General features: G+C 32.8%; 1 protein-coding gene across 11 annotated transcripts in view; it reads right to left on the bottom strand.

Annotated features, from left to right (window-relative positions):
• Positions 1-12422, bottom strand: part of LOC135224515 (E3 ubiquitin-protein ligase MYCBP2-like) — a 1655355-nt gene that overhangs the window by 339323 nt on the left and 1303610 nt on the right. The gene's annotated exons all lie outside the window — the stretch shown is intronic.

Below are 12422 nucleotides of genomic sequence, written 5' to 3' on the forward strand. Positions count from 1 at the left end.
AGGTATCTAAAGCATAACATGAATCTAGCTAACATTTTTATGGAATGGTTTGAAACGGAAGAGGTGGGCAAATGAAACAAGGGAAACTTAAAAATCATAAAATGAGTAAGATACGTAGATGATATCTTGATCATTTACAAGGGAGAAAGGGAAGAAGTACACAAGTTCCAAGAAAACAAATAAACCAACAAATCAAGTTCACTATAGAAGAAGAGAAGGAGGGAGAAATTTCTTTCTTGGATGTAACGGTAAAGATGGAAGGGGAAAATTTGAAATTCAAAGTATACAGGAAGAAGACACATTAATTCATACACACATGCTCTCTAGTCATAGGAAAGAAATTAAAATGAGAGTAATGACAGGGCTGGCCATGAGGGCTTATAGGATTTGCAGTCCCGAATTCTTAGATGAAGAGTTGGAATACCTGAGGGAGAGCTTTAGGAGATTAGGATACCCTAAGTACTGGTGGGAGTGGGCGCACATTAAGGCAAGAAAAAACTATTTTGGGGGGAGGGAAGGGAGAGAAAAGGAACTTTGGAAAGGGAAGAAAATAATTATAGCCTGGGACAACAACACTATTACACCCATCAAGAGACTACAAAATTTCAAATTAATTGTTAGCAAAAAAAACACGATAATGAATAAATAATTCAAAATAGAAAGCCGGTAGAGGAGGAAGATGCTGCCTAGACTCGACTGTGAAGAACGGTACTACAGCTAGAGCAGTCTTGCAAAGAGCGAACCGAGCAACACATAGAGAATATTAGACACTACAATTAGACGTCGGCAGTTGCCACACACTGATGGGAAAAAGACCACAGAATAGACCGGGAAAACATGCATTTTATTTACAGGAATACTAACAAAACAACAAGAATGATTGTAGAGAAAATCGCTAACAATGTAATGGCAGGCATCACCGGGAATGGTTTCGAAGACAGCATACCATGGAAAATCATATACTTCACAACAGAGAAGAAATGCACACACACAACATGGACACCTGGAACAACGGACCGTGGGCAGAGAAGGGTCACGAGGGCGGAGCCTCGCAGGAGAAGCAGGGTAATCAAAAGATCAAGAAGCCACCACACTCATATAAATACATCTGGCCTCCCACCTCATCGGTCTTTTTTTTTTATATATATAACCACCTTTCCCTCAAACGAAAACTCGCTTCGATTTCCTACTCAGCACTCTCCAACTAGGGTGAGTCTCACTACTATAAAGCTTTCTCTCCTACTGATGAGTACCGTAAGGTTCAAAGGGGTTGCAATCCTGCCTGTCACCCTTTTACATTTCTACAACTAACCGTCAAAAGCACTGTTTTTGTATCTTTAAAGATAATCCAGTTACAGGCTGCTCTAGGAGCAAGACCCCGTGCCAGCACAAAGCTGGCTTAATCTTCAACAACAACAAACTCTTCGGTCATTTCTTGGATACTTCATAATGAGGGCTGGCTTTCCTTAACAATCTGTAACTTTTTGAATAAATAACGCTGCTAAATACCATCAAGTTTTAATGAAATCCTTCTAGCAATTGTACCATTGCCATAACAATTGTGTAAGTGATATTAATATATATATATATATATATATATATGTGTGCGTGTGTGTGTGTGTGTGTGGTGTGTGTGTGTGTGTGTGTGTGTGTGTGTGTGTGTGTGTGTGTGTGTGTGTTTATACATATAATAAAAGGAGCCCATAAAAACACCAAAATATAGAGAGAAAATACTATATTTCAGGCACTGCTGTCTCCCTCTTCAGATAGATGTCTACCTGAAGAGGGAGACAGCAGTCTCTGAAATATAGTATTTTCTCTCTATACTTTGGCGTTTTTATGGGCTCCTTTTAATAAATGGAATTCTGTTGTAACAGAACATTTTTACCAGTCATATATATATATATATATATATATATATATATATATATATATATATATATATGAATAATTATCACATCAAACCATGATTCATTTATATATCATTCAAGCTACAAATGTCCTTTAATATCTAAATTCACTCTACCTCCCAAAATTATATATTTTCATATATGTACCGAAGGGGAATTTTTTAGTTGATAATAATTTCGTCCCCCCATGGGATCGAACCACCGTCCAAGTGGACGAGAACGAAATCAGGACAGTCAGTGACGATATCCAATCAGCCAACAGAGACGCTATAAGTTCATATCGATTCTGACCTTACAAATCACCCTCGAACTCGGTGCTTTCGTAATTAGAATCGGTATGAAACCCTGTCTACCATGTTAGCCAATTCGAGCGTTTGACAGCACGTAGCCTTTTGTTATGAATAATTATCACATCGAACCGTGATTCATTTATATATCATTCAAGCTACAAATGTCCTTTAATATCTAAATTCACTCTACCTCACAAATGATATATTTTCATATATGTACCGAAGGGGAGGGTTTTTTTAGTTGATAATAATTTCGTCCCCCCCCATGGGATCGAACCACCGTCCAAGTGGACGAGGACGAAATCAGGACAGTCAGTGACGCTATCCAAAATCAGCCAACAGAGACGCTATAAAGTTCATATTGATTCTGACCTTAACAAATCACCTCGAACTCGGTGCTTTCGTAATTAGAATCGATATGAAACCCGTCTACCATGTTAGCCAATTCGAGCGTTTGACAGCACGTAGCCTTTTGTTATGAATAATTATCACATCAAACCGTGATTCATTTATATATCATTCAAGCTACAAATGTCCTTTAATATCTAAATTCACTCTACCTCCCAAATGATATATTTTCATATATGTACCGAAGGGGAATTTTTTTAGTTGATAATAATTTCGTCCCCCTATGGGATCGAACCACCGTCCAAGTGGACGAGGACGAAATCAGGACAGTCAGTGATGCTATCCAATCAGCCAACAGAGACGCTATAAGTTCATATCGATTCTGACCTTACAAATCACCCTCGAACTCGGTGCTTTCGTAATTAGAATCGATATGAAACCCCGTCTACCATGTTAGCCAATTCGAGCGTTTGACAGCACGTAGCCTTTTGTTATGAATAATTATCACATCGAACCATGATTCATTTATATATCATTCAAGCTACAAATGTCCTTTAATATCTAAATTCACTCTACCTCCCAAAGCTATATATTTTCATATATGTACCGAAGGGAATTTTTTAGTTGATAATAATTTCGTCCCCCTATGGGATCGAACCACCGTCTAAGTGGACGAGGACGAAATCAGGACAGTCAGTGACGCTATCCAATCAGCCAACAGAGACGCTATAAGTTCATATCGATTCTGACCTTACAAATCACCCTCGAACTCGGTGCTTTCGTAATTAGAATCGATATGAAACCCCGTCTACCATGTTAGCCAATTCGAGCGTTTGACAGCACGTAGCCTTTTGTTATGAATAATTATCACATCAAACCGTGATTCATTTATATATCATTCAAGCTACAAATGTCCTTTAATATCTAAATTCACTCTATCTCCCAAATGATATATTTTCATATATGTACCGAAGGGGAATTTTTTAGTTGATAATAATTTCGTCCCCCCATGGGATCGAACCACCGTCCAAGTGGACGAGGACGAAATCAGGACAGTCAGCGACTATATCCAATCAGCCAACAGAGAAGCTATAAGTTCATATCGATTCTGACCTTACAAATCACCCTCGAACTCGGTGCTTTCGTAATTAGAATCGATATGAAACCCCGTCTACCATGTTAGCCAATTTGAGCGTTTGACAGCACGTAAAAAAAAACCTTTTGTTATGAATAATCCTTTATCCAACCATCGAATTGTGATTCATTCATATAATCATTCAAGCTACAAAGTGTCCTTTTAATATCTAAATATATATTATATATGATACCCTATATATAGATACTATATTATATATAATATCTAAATATATATATATATATAGGGATTATTATAGATTATATACCCCCTATATATATACTATATATATATATATATAAATATATAATATATATATATATTATATATAATATATATAGATATATATATGTATATATATAATTATATATATATATAGATATAATATATATTTATATATATATATATATAGATATATATATATATATATATGTATATGTATATATGTATAGATATAGATGGATATGTATATAGATATTATATATATATATATATAGATATATAATATATATATATATATAATATATATATATATATATATATATAATATATAGATATATATACACACACACACATTATATATATAGATATATAGATATATCATATAATAATATATATATCGATGTAGGTATTAGATAATATATATATATATATATATATATATATATATATATATATGTATAGGATATATATATGTATTATATATATATATATATATATATATATATTATATCATATATATATATATATATATATATTATATATATATGTGGTATATATATATATATATATATATATATTATATATATAATATACTATAATATATATATATAATATATATATATATATATATAATTATATATATATATATATATATATAATATATATATATAATATATATATAGATATATTAGTATATATCCATAATATATATATATAGTATATATATTATAAGTATATATATATACTATATAACATTATATATATATATAAAATATATATATATATATATATATTATATTATATATATATAATATATATATGTGTATATATATATATATATATATAATATATATATATATATATATATTATATTATATATCTATAATAATAGATAATATATATATATACGTATATATATATATATATATATAAATGCATATGTGTGTGTGTATATATATATATATATATAATATATATATATATATATATATATTATATATATAGATATTATATATTATATGATATATATATATATCTTATATATATATAGGAACAGGGTGACAAGGAGATAGCCGGTCATCAGGTGATAATACATTTATTGCCGACGCGTTTCGTAACACATAGTTACATCATCAAGGCTAAAAGAGAAAAAAAAAAAAAAAAAACCCCCCCAAAAAAAAAACACAAACTTAAAAACAAAAAACAATTGAAAAACAATAAAACTTTGAACTTTAAGAGTCTAAACAACAAACAAATATTACAAAAAAAAAAAAACATTTTTTTTTAACATAAAATGAAAAAGGCAATTTAAAAAAGCCCCCCCCCCCCCAACCTGCTAGGGGGACTTAAAAAGTTGAAGGGGGGGAAACTGAGTGATGCGCCAGGAAGGAAGGGAGAAAAAAAAAAGCAAAGCGAAAGAAAAAGCCGGTTTCAAACCCAGATACAAAACTGTTTTACAAAGGAGGTGTTGGGTTGGGAGTTCAAAACTTGGGCCCCACCAACTTGCTTAGAATTAAAAACAAACGAGTTCTAATATAAGCAGTTCGTGGTAAAACGGCTTGTTTGGCCCAAAGACAGAGAAATCAGTATAATTGATGGTGGTTTTACAAAAAAATTTGTTTGCATGATTTCTGAAATTTGAAAATTTCAGGATTGGACACTCTGCAGACCAGTATGATGACTTACAAACCATTATGTGAATCAGCTCTGACTTTTAGCAAATCGTGGGTTCGACTAAACGATTGCTTAAAAGTAAGCAGAAGCTGATTCAAACATAATTGCTGTAAGTGCCATCCAGTACTGGCGGCAGAGGTGTCCAATCCAGAATTTTTCCAAATAATCAGGAAAATCATGCAAAAATTTGTTTAAAAAACCACCATCCAATTATACTGATTTCTCTGTCTTGGGCCCAAACAAAGCCGTTTACACGAAAACTGGCTTATATTAAGAGTCGTTGTTGTTTATTAAAGCAGTTGGTCGCCCCAAGTTGAACTTCACACAACTCCTCTGCTACAGTTGTATCGGCGGGTTGAACCAGCTTTTCTTCGGCTGCTTCTTCCCTTCTATACGAATTCACCTAGTCTTCAAACTTTTTAGTCTAGCAGCCGGTGCTTTTTAAAATTGCTATTTCACTTTTATGTATGTTTGTTTTTTGTATTATTATTTGTTGAGAAACTCGTTAAAGTCAAAAGTTAGGGTGGTTCATTCAGTGTTGTTTTTTAATTTTGTGTTGTTTCTTTCCTTTTAGCCTTCATGATGAATATTATACAACCTTAAATGTTATTACTACTGTAATTACACTACCAACAAAATTCTGAAAGGATACTGAAAGTAACGTTGCTGAGAGTTCTATCATAATTCAATGTTTACATTTTGCCAGCTGGCTGGCCTCACATTGATAAAAATCTATTTCACTGATATGGAATTATTCCTAAAATAGGTTATTTATCATGAAGATACGACAATAATATATACGGTAAAAATGGTTTCGTTACATTTACATTTCATCGCCAATCACAAACACAATATGACAATGTACGACAATGATCGTTCGTTTGACTACCTTGTTCTAAAAAGTAATTTAATCACAAAAAATGTTAATTAAAAATGTTTTACTTAACAAAAATTAATATTATGTTTCAACCCCGAAAATGGTTATTACTACCATAAATTAACGACGACCCTTAAAACTTTCTGAAAGCCTACTGAAAAATAAACGTCAGCTGGCTGCCTTCCATTCATTTCACGATATGGAATTATTTTCAAAAAGGGTATTTCTTATGAAGACACCCATAACATAGAAGATAAAATGATCTTATTACTTTTATCATCAGTTTATTTCAAAAAGTGAATCTTTTCATGTGAATTTGTGGTTATTGAACCCAGGCCTAGGCTACCTTTTCTATAAACATCACTTAAGACATGAAAAATACTATACAGTGGTACCTCGACATACGAAAGGCTCAACTTACGAAAAACTCGAGATACGAAAGCAAATACGAAAAATTTTAACATCCTCTACAATACGAAAAAGTTTTCAAGATACGAAAGGTTGTTGCTGTTAACAAAGTCCCGAGGATTCGCTTCCCGGGACCACCCCGAGAACAAAATTTTAAAAAACTCCCGCCCGCCGCCCAACTGACGTAAACTCTCCACCATCCTCCCGCTTCTTCCCATTTGGTCTTCCTTGTATTGCTAGTCACCCCATTAAGGTCACCTTTGCTCTTACCTAGTTGGTTCAAACCATCTACAACCTTTTGCTTGATTAGGTTATTCTATTGGGTAAAAGGATGCTGTAAATTGAAAAACTTATTCATTGCAATACAATTTAATAAAAAAAAAAACATAGTAAAGATAGAATAAAGAATAGAAAATGAATGGTTATTAATTTACTGTTTGGATAGTTTCAGTAGTGAAGAAGAGATAATGGAAAATTTATGGCTTAACTGCTGGCAAAGTGATGATTGGCTTGGCGTTCGTTCGGGGTACTCGCTTAAGACGAGGTAAGCAGCTGCATGTAAAACAATCGATTGGAAGGTTTTTTTTTTTTTTTTTTTTCGTATGTGTATTTAGTTTAATAGTTAATTGAATTAACTTAATTAATTTTTGAAATGAGTTACATACTGATTATTTATACATTGTTTTATTGGCATATTCTAAGCTTTTTAGCTCTTAGGGTTTAGGTTTCTTTAGTTTGTCAGAATCATAGACTAGGCTACAGTAGCAAACCGCTAACATAGGCTAGGCTTGTTGCTAAGGGACAATATGTTTTAAAGTCCTAATATATGCAGTAAAAATGGTGGGGGTTTGGAACATTGAAACAAATGTAGCTTGGAAATATTACTCAACGTATGGTACCCAGTTATTTCTTTTGCCTTTTTGGAGTCATATTCTTTCTTCCGTCGGATCAGGCGGTCGTAACCCTTGAGAACCATGTGTTTCAGGACCTGGAAATATCAATTTATTGGGGTATTATTTGTTTTTGGAGGGCTTGGAATGGAGTTAGCCAATGTTTTACAAGTAAAATGTGGGTCCGAAGATTACCGAAAAACCTCATGATACGAAGGGCGCCTCGGAAGGAAACGGATTAATTTCGTATCTTGACATGGCATACAGTACTACTGTACCTTCCACGTTTGAACCAAACAATGAGCTTTCTGGATTGGATCACCTTTCCCGGTCTTCTTATTAGTTCTGTCTTTAAAGCGGAATGGTTTTTTTTACTATTCTGTATGATGGTGTGTGTATATATATATATATATATAGATTATATATATATATATATATAATATATAATATTATTATATATAGAATTTATTATTTATATAAATCGTATATCATATATAAGATATAGTATATAATTATAAATATATATTGTATATATATATAAAAATAAATAAATAAAATAAAATAATAATATATATATAGATATATATAATATATATTTATAATAATATATACTATATATATATATAGATATATTACATATAAGTCATAAATCACATTACCGTGATTCACATACATATATCGAGCTTACAAATGGTCCTTTGAATATCTAATTCGCTCTTTACCTCGGAAATTTTCAAATATATTTTCATATATGCTTAAACCAGAAAGGGGAATTTTTCTCGATAATAGGATGTTTACCTGTAACTTGGGAGGAGAATATTATAGATATATAAAGAGATAGAGTAGGATCAAAGATAGATTATATACAAATATAGATTATTTGAGAGATGATAATATATATATATAGAGAGAATTAGATTATATATATACACACACACACACACACACACACACACAACAACAGCTAGATATATTAGATAATCATAGTTATATATTAATATATATATACACACACATTATATATATATATATATATATATATATAATATACACACATTACACACCATATCTATACACATAGATATACAATATATATATATGATATATATATATATATATATAATATATATATACGCTATATATATAACTATACTATATACATACATATATTACTATTATATATATATAGATTATATGAGTATATAGATAAATATACATCACCATACCACCACACACACCAAACACAACATATAGTAGATAGATAAGAATATATATGATATTACTTAATAAAAAAAATATTATATATAATTATGAGATTATTATAGATAGATAGTAGATAATAATTAAACAGATAATATAGATATTATACGTAGAAGCGTAGAAATATATGATATAGTAAGAGAGGATATAGTAAGATCCCTTAGAATATGAGCAATATTATAATATACTTAGATTATACGTATATATATAATTATAAATATATAAATAGATTATATATAACTATATATAGAATATAATAACCATTTATACATATATATATATTATATATATATATAAATTCTATATATTATAAATAGCATATATATATATAGATATATATTAGATATTTAAAATATAAAATATCTATTACAATTAAAGATATAATATTATATTTATTATTATTACTATTATATAGAAAAATAATATTTATATAGATAAGATATATTATTAATTATATAATACTATTATATATATATATATAATAATATATATAATTAATATATATAATAATAATATATAATATTCAATAATATTATTATATACCTATAATATATAATATATATATTTATATATATATATACTTATATATAATATAACAGATATATATATCTAAAAGCTGGTCTTACCTGCCCTTACGATGCGGTGGATTTTGGGGTCCCCAGCTAAGTTTAGATTATTCATGTAACCCAGAGCATAGTTTATGGAAAGATGAAAAATAGATAAAATCAAGCCACCAATTAAATACAGTACCCACGACCTCCTGAATTGTGAGGAATGCAAATCTGACAAAAAACCAAAACAACATCCTTAAAAACGGAATATCAAAATTAAGGCATCCATAAACATATATGGAAAGAAAAAATTCTTGGTGTTTTGCATGGAGAGATTTCCAATTCACCAGAGGAGCCTTTTATGGAGACTTATACATTCTTTGGTTTTCCCTCTGGTGACAAAAATGAAAAAGGGCGTTCCGGAGAGCCCAACTCTTGAGCAACGCCACCAAATAAAGCTGCCCGTGAGAAAAGTCTTAGGTTGCTACAAGTTGGATGCCAGCCACTCTAAGAGACGTGTCCTGGGCTTTACTGATAGGTCATGGCAAAAGCCAACCTGAACTGGGGAAACTGAAGGCGCTTGAAAACTGAAAGGAAACGTTCATTAGGGATGGATGTGACAATTCGCAGGATGGAAAACAAAAAATTTCTTGCTAGGTTCCAAACCCAGTCAAGGATCATTGCTTCAATCAATTTTCAATGGCAGGACATGGGAGGACATTCAATTGGAGGGTTAAGAGTTCAGAAACTTGTTCTGTTTGGGTAGGTTTTACTGCTTCGCTTAGGTCCATGACTGTGCCTCGATCGAGTCCAATAGGGACCTTCCCATTGCCTGGCAGCAGTTCTCTGTACCTGAAGATTGAAACGTTGGTGACTGGACTCATTTCTTGGGGGCCAAGGATTTGCCCTCTCGCCGAATCCAGTTTCAGGTCCACGGAGCAGGGGCATGTTCTGGCCACAAGTTGTGGGAAAAAGTCATTCTTCACAAGGCCCTCCATCCTACACCCAGGCGCATCCTATTTTGACAAAAATTTAACAGCAGTGGGAAGCATCCCAATATTTTCCTTTTCCAATCTTTCTCCTACCTAACAACCCCCTCAACTCACTCTCTCTTATCTTCCTTCCCCTCTCGATACCTTTCTCTTTACTTCTTTTTCTCTCTCTCTCTCCTCTCTCTCCCTCTATTTTTCCTCTCCCTCTCGTCCCTTTATTCTCCTACTACTCTCCGCTTCTCTTCCAACAATCACTGTCTCTTACAGTCTTTCTTTCTTTTCAGTAATAACCAACTTTTCTCTCTATCTGTGATCTAGTTCTGTCTTGGCTTTTTTCCTCTTTCTTCTCCATAAACACCCCGTTCTACTCTTCTCTCCATCTTTCTCTCTCTGTCAAACCCCCCTTCTAAAACCACCCTCTTTGAAGTTATTGATGTTTACCCTATAGTATATTCTTTTCCAAATAAGTCATATGTATGCAGAAGTTTGTAAAGTAACTAAGTCTACAGGCATAACCAGCCCAGTTTCACAGGCAGAACCAGCTCTGTTTCAGGAAATCCCTTCTCACCCATCAGAGGGGGGGGGGGGGGGGGGGGGGGTGGGGAAGTAGATAAATTTTGGTTTTGGGAGCCCAGGTTCAATCCTGAACGTAGGTCTCGACCTTCCCAGGGTGGAAACCCACCTCCATTCTGAATCTCAGTCCTGTCAGACCAACGGCCCGGACGCCCATGCTAATCATACATACATAAATACACACATTGCCAAATGTATAATAGATATATATTGTAAGAATTAGCAGTCTTTCTGGAACAATTATTTGTCGATTGTTCCCTTGTTGTGGTTATTGCCTCCTTACCTGTTGGTGTTTTTGAGTTTACATCTGTCTACTTGTCTTCCGACAGCAAGGTCTCGAGGAATACTGACCAGTCAGTATTTGGTCAGCGAGTCAGTAAGAGATCTCCGTGAGGTATCGTTAGTTACCTGAGAGCCAGTGCTTTAGTCAGAGGAGCAGTCTTTGTATGAGCAGCGCCAAGTATGGAGACCTGGATACCCTTTGGAGTGACCTCGTCCTTATGTGGCGACCTTATGTTGGAGAACGACCCCATCCTGGTGTGTGTGTGGTGTTGTCCTGTTTTTTCTTTTACTTATGTGAGTTTGTGTTCCTGTTCGACAGCCAGGGGCTGTCTTGACGACTTGGACTTGTTAATCTGGTGTGAGGATGTGTTCCTGTTCGACAGCCAGATGCTGTCTCGATGGCACGGCTGTTTCCATCTGTGAGAGTGATCTCTCTCATTTTTGTAGCCTTATGGTTACTTTTGATAGGATGTGGGCTTATTTGTGATTTTCTATTGAGACAACGATCTCATCGAGTGTTTTTCATAATTTTGTGTCTCGTATGATTTTTGTATAGAGACAACGATCTCGTTCTGTTGATGAGTGTCTTTTGATTTTATTATCATTGATTTTTCTGCTAATGTTTTGTATGCAGCACTTCTTATTTACTTTTGTATTTTGATTCTTTTATTTATTGCTTATTGTACTGCTCTTTTGTAAACTTGTTTTTATGCACTACTCATGCTTGTGGTGTATATTTCATTGACTGTTTTTGTTTCATGTAACTTGCTGAGCTCATTAGTATAAATTTAAATTATTTTTATTTACTGGTTCATTTGTTTGTTTAATCGAACCTTTGCTACTGAACTCACTTGTATATAATGTATAAATGATAACCTTTTGATGTTAATAAATTAGTTTATGGCCACCTTTCTGGTTTTGTTTACTCCTTTCCCCTTTGTTGGTCTAAATATCTGCCAGCCATTGCAGTCCGTTTCCTTTTTTGCATTTATGATTCTGTAGGACCAAAG

Source organism: Macrobrachium nipponense, chromosome 12, assembly GCF_015104395.2.
Source record: "Macrobrachium nipponense isolate FS-2020 chromosome 12, ASM1510439v2, whole genome shotgun sequence".
NCBI lineage: Eukaryota > Metazoa > Arthropoda > Malacostraca > Decapoda > Palaemonidae > Macrobrachium > Macrobrachium nipponense.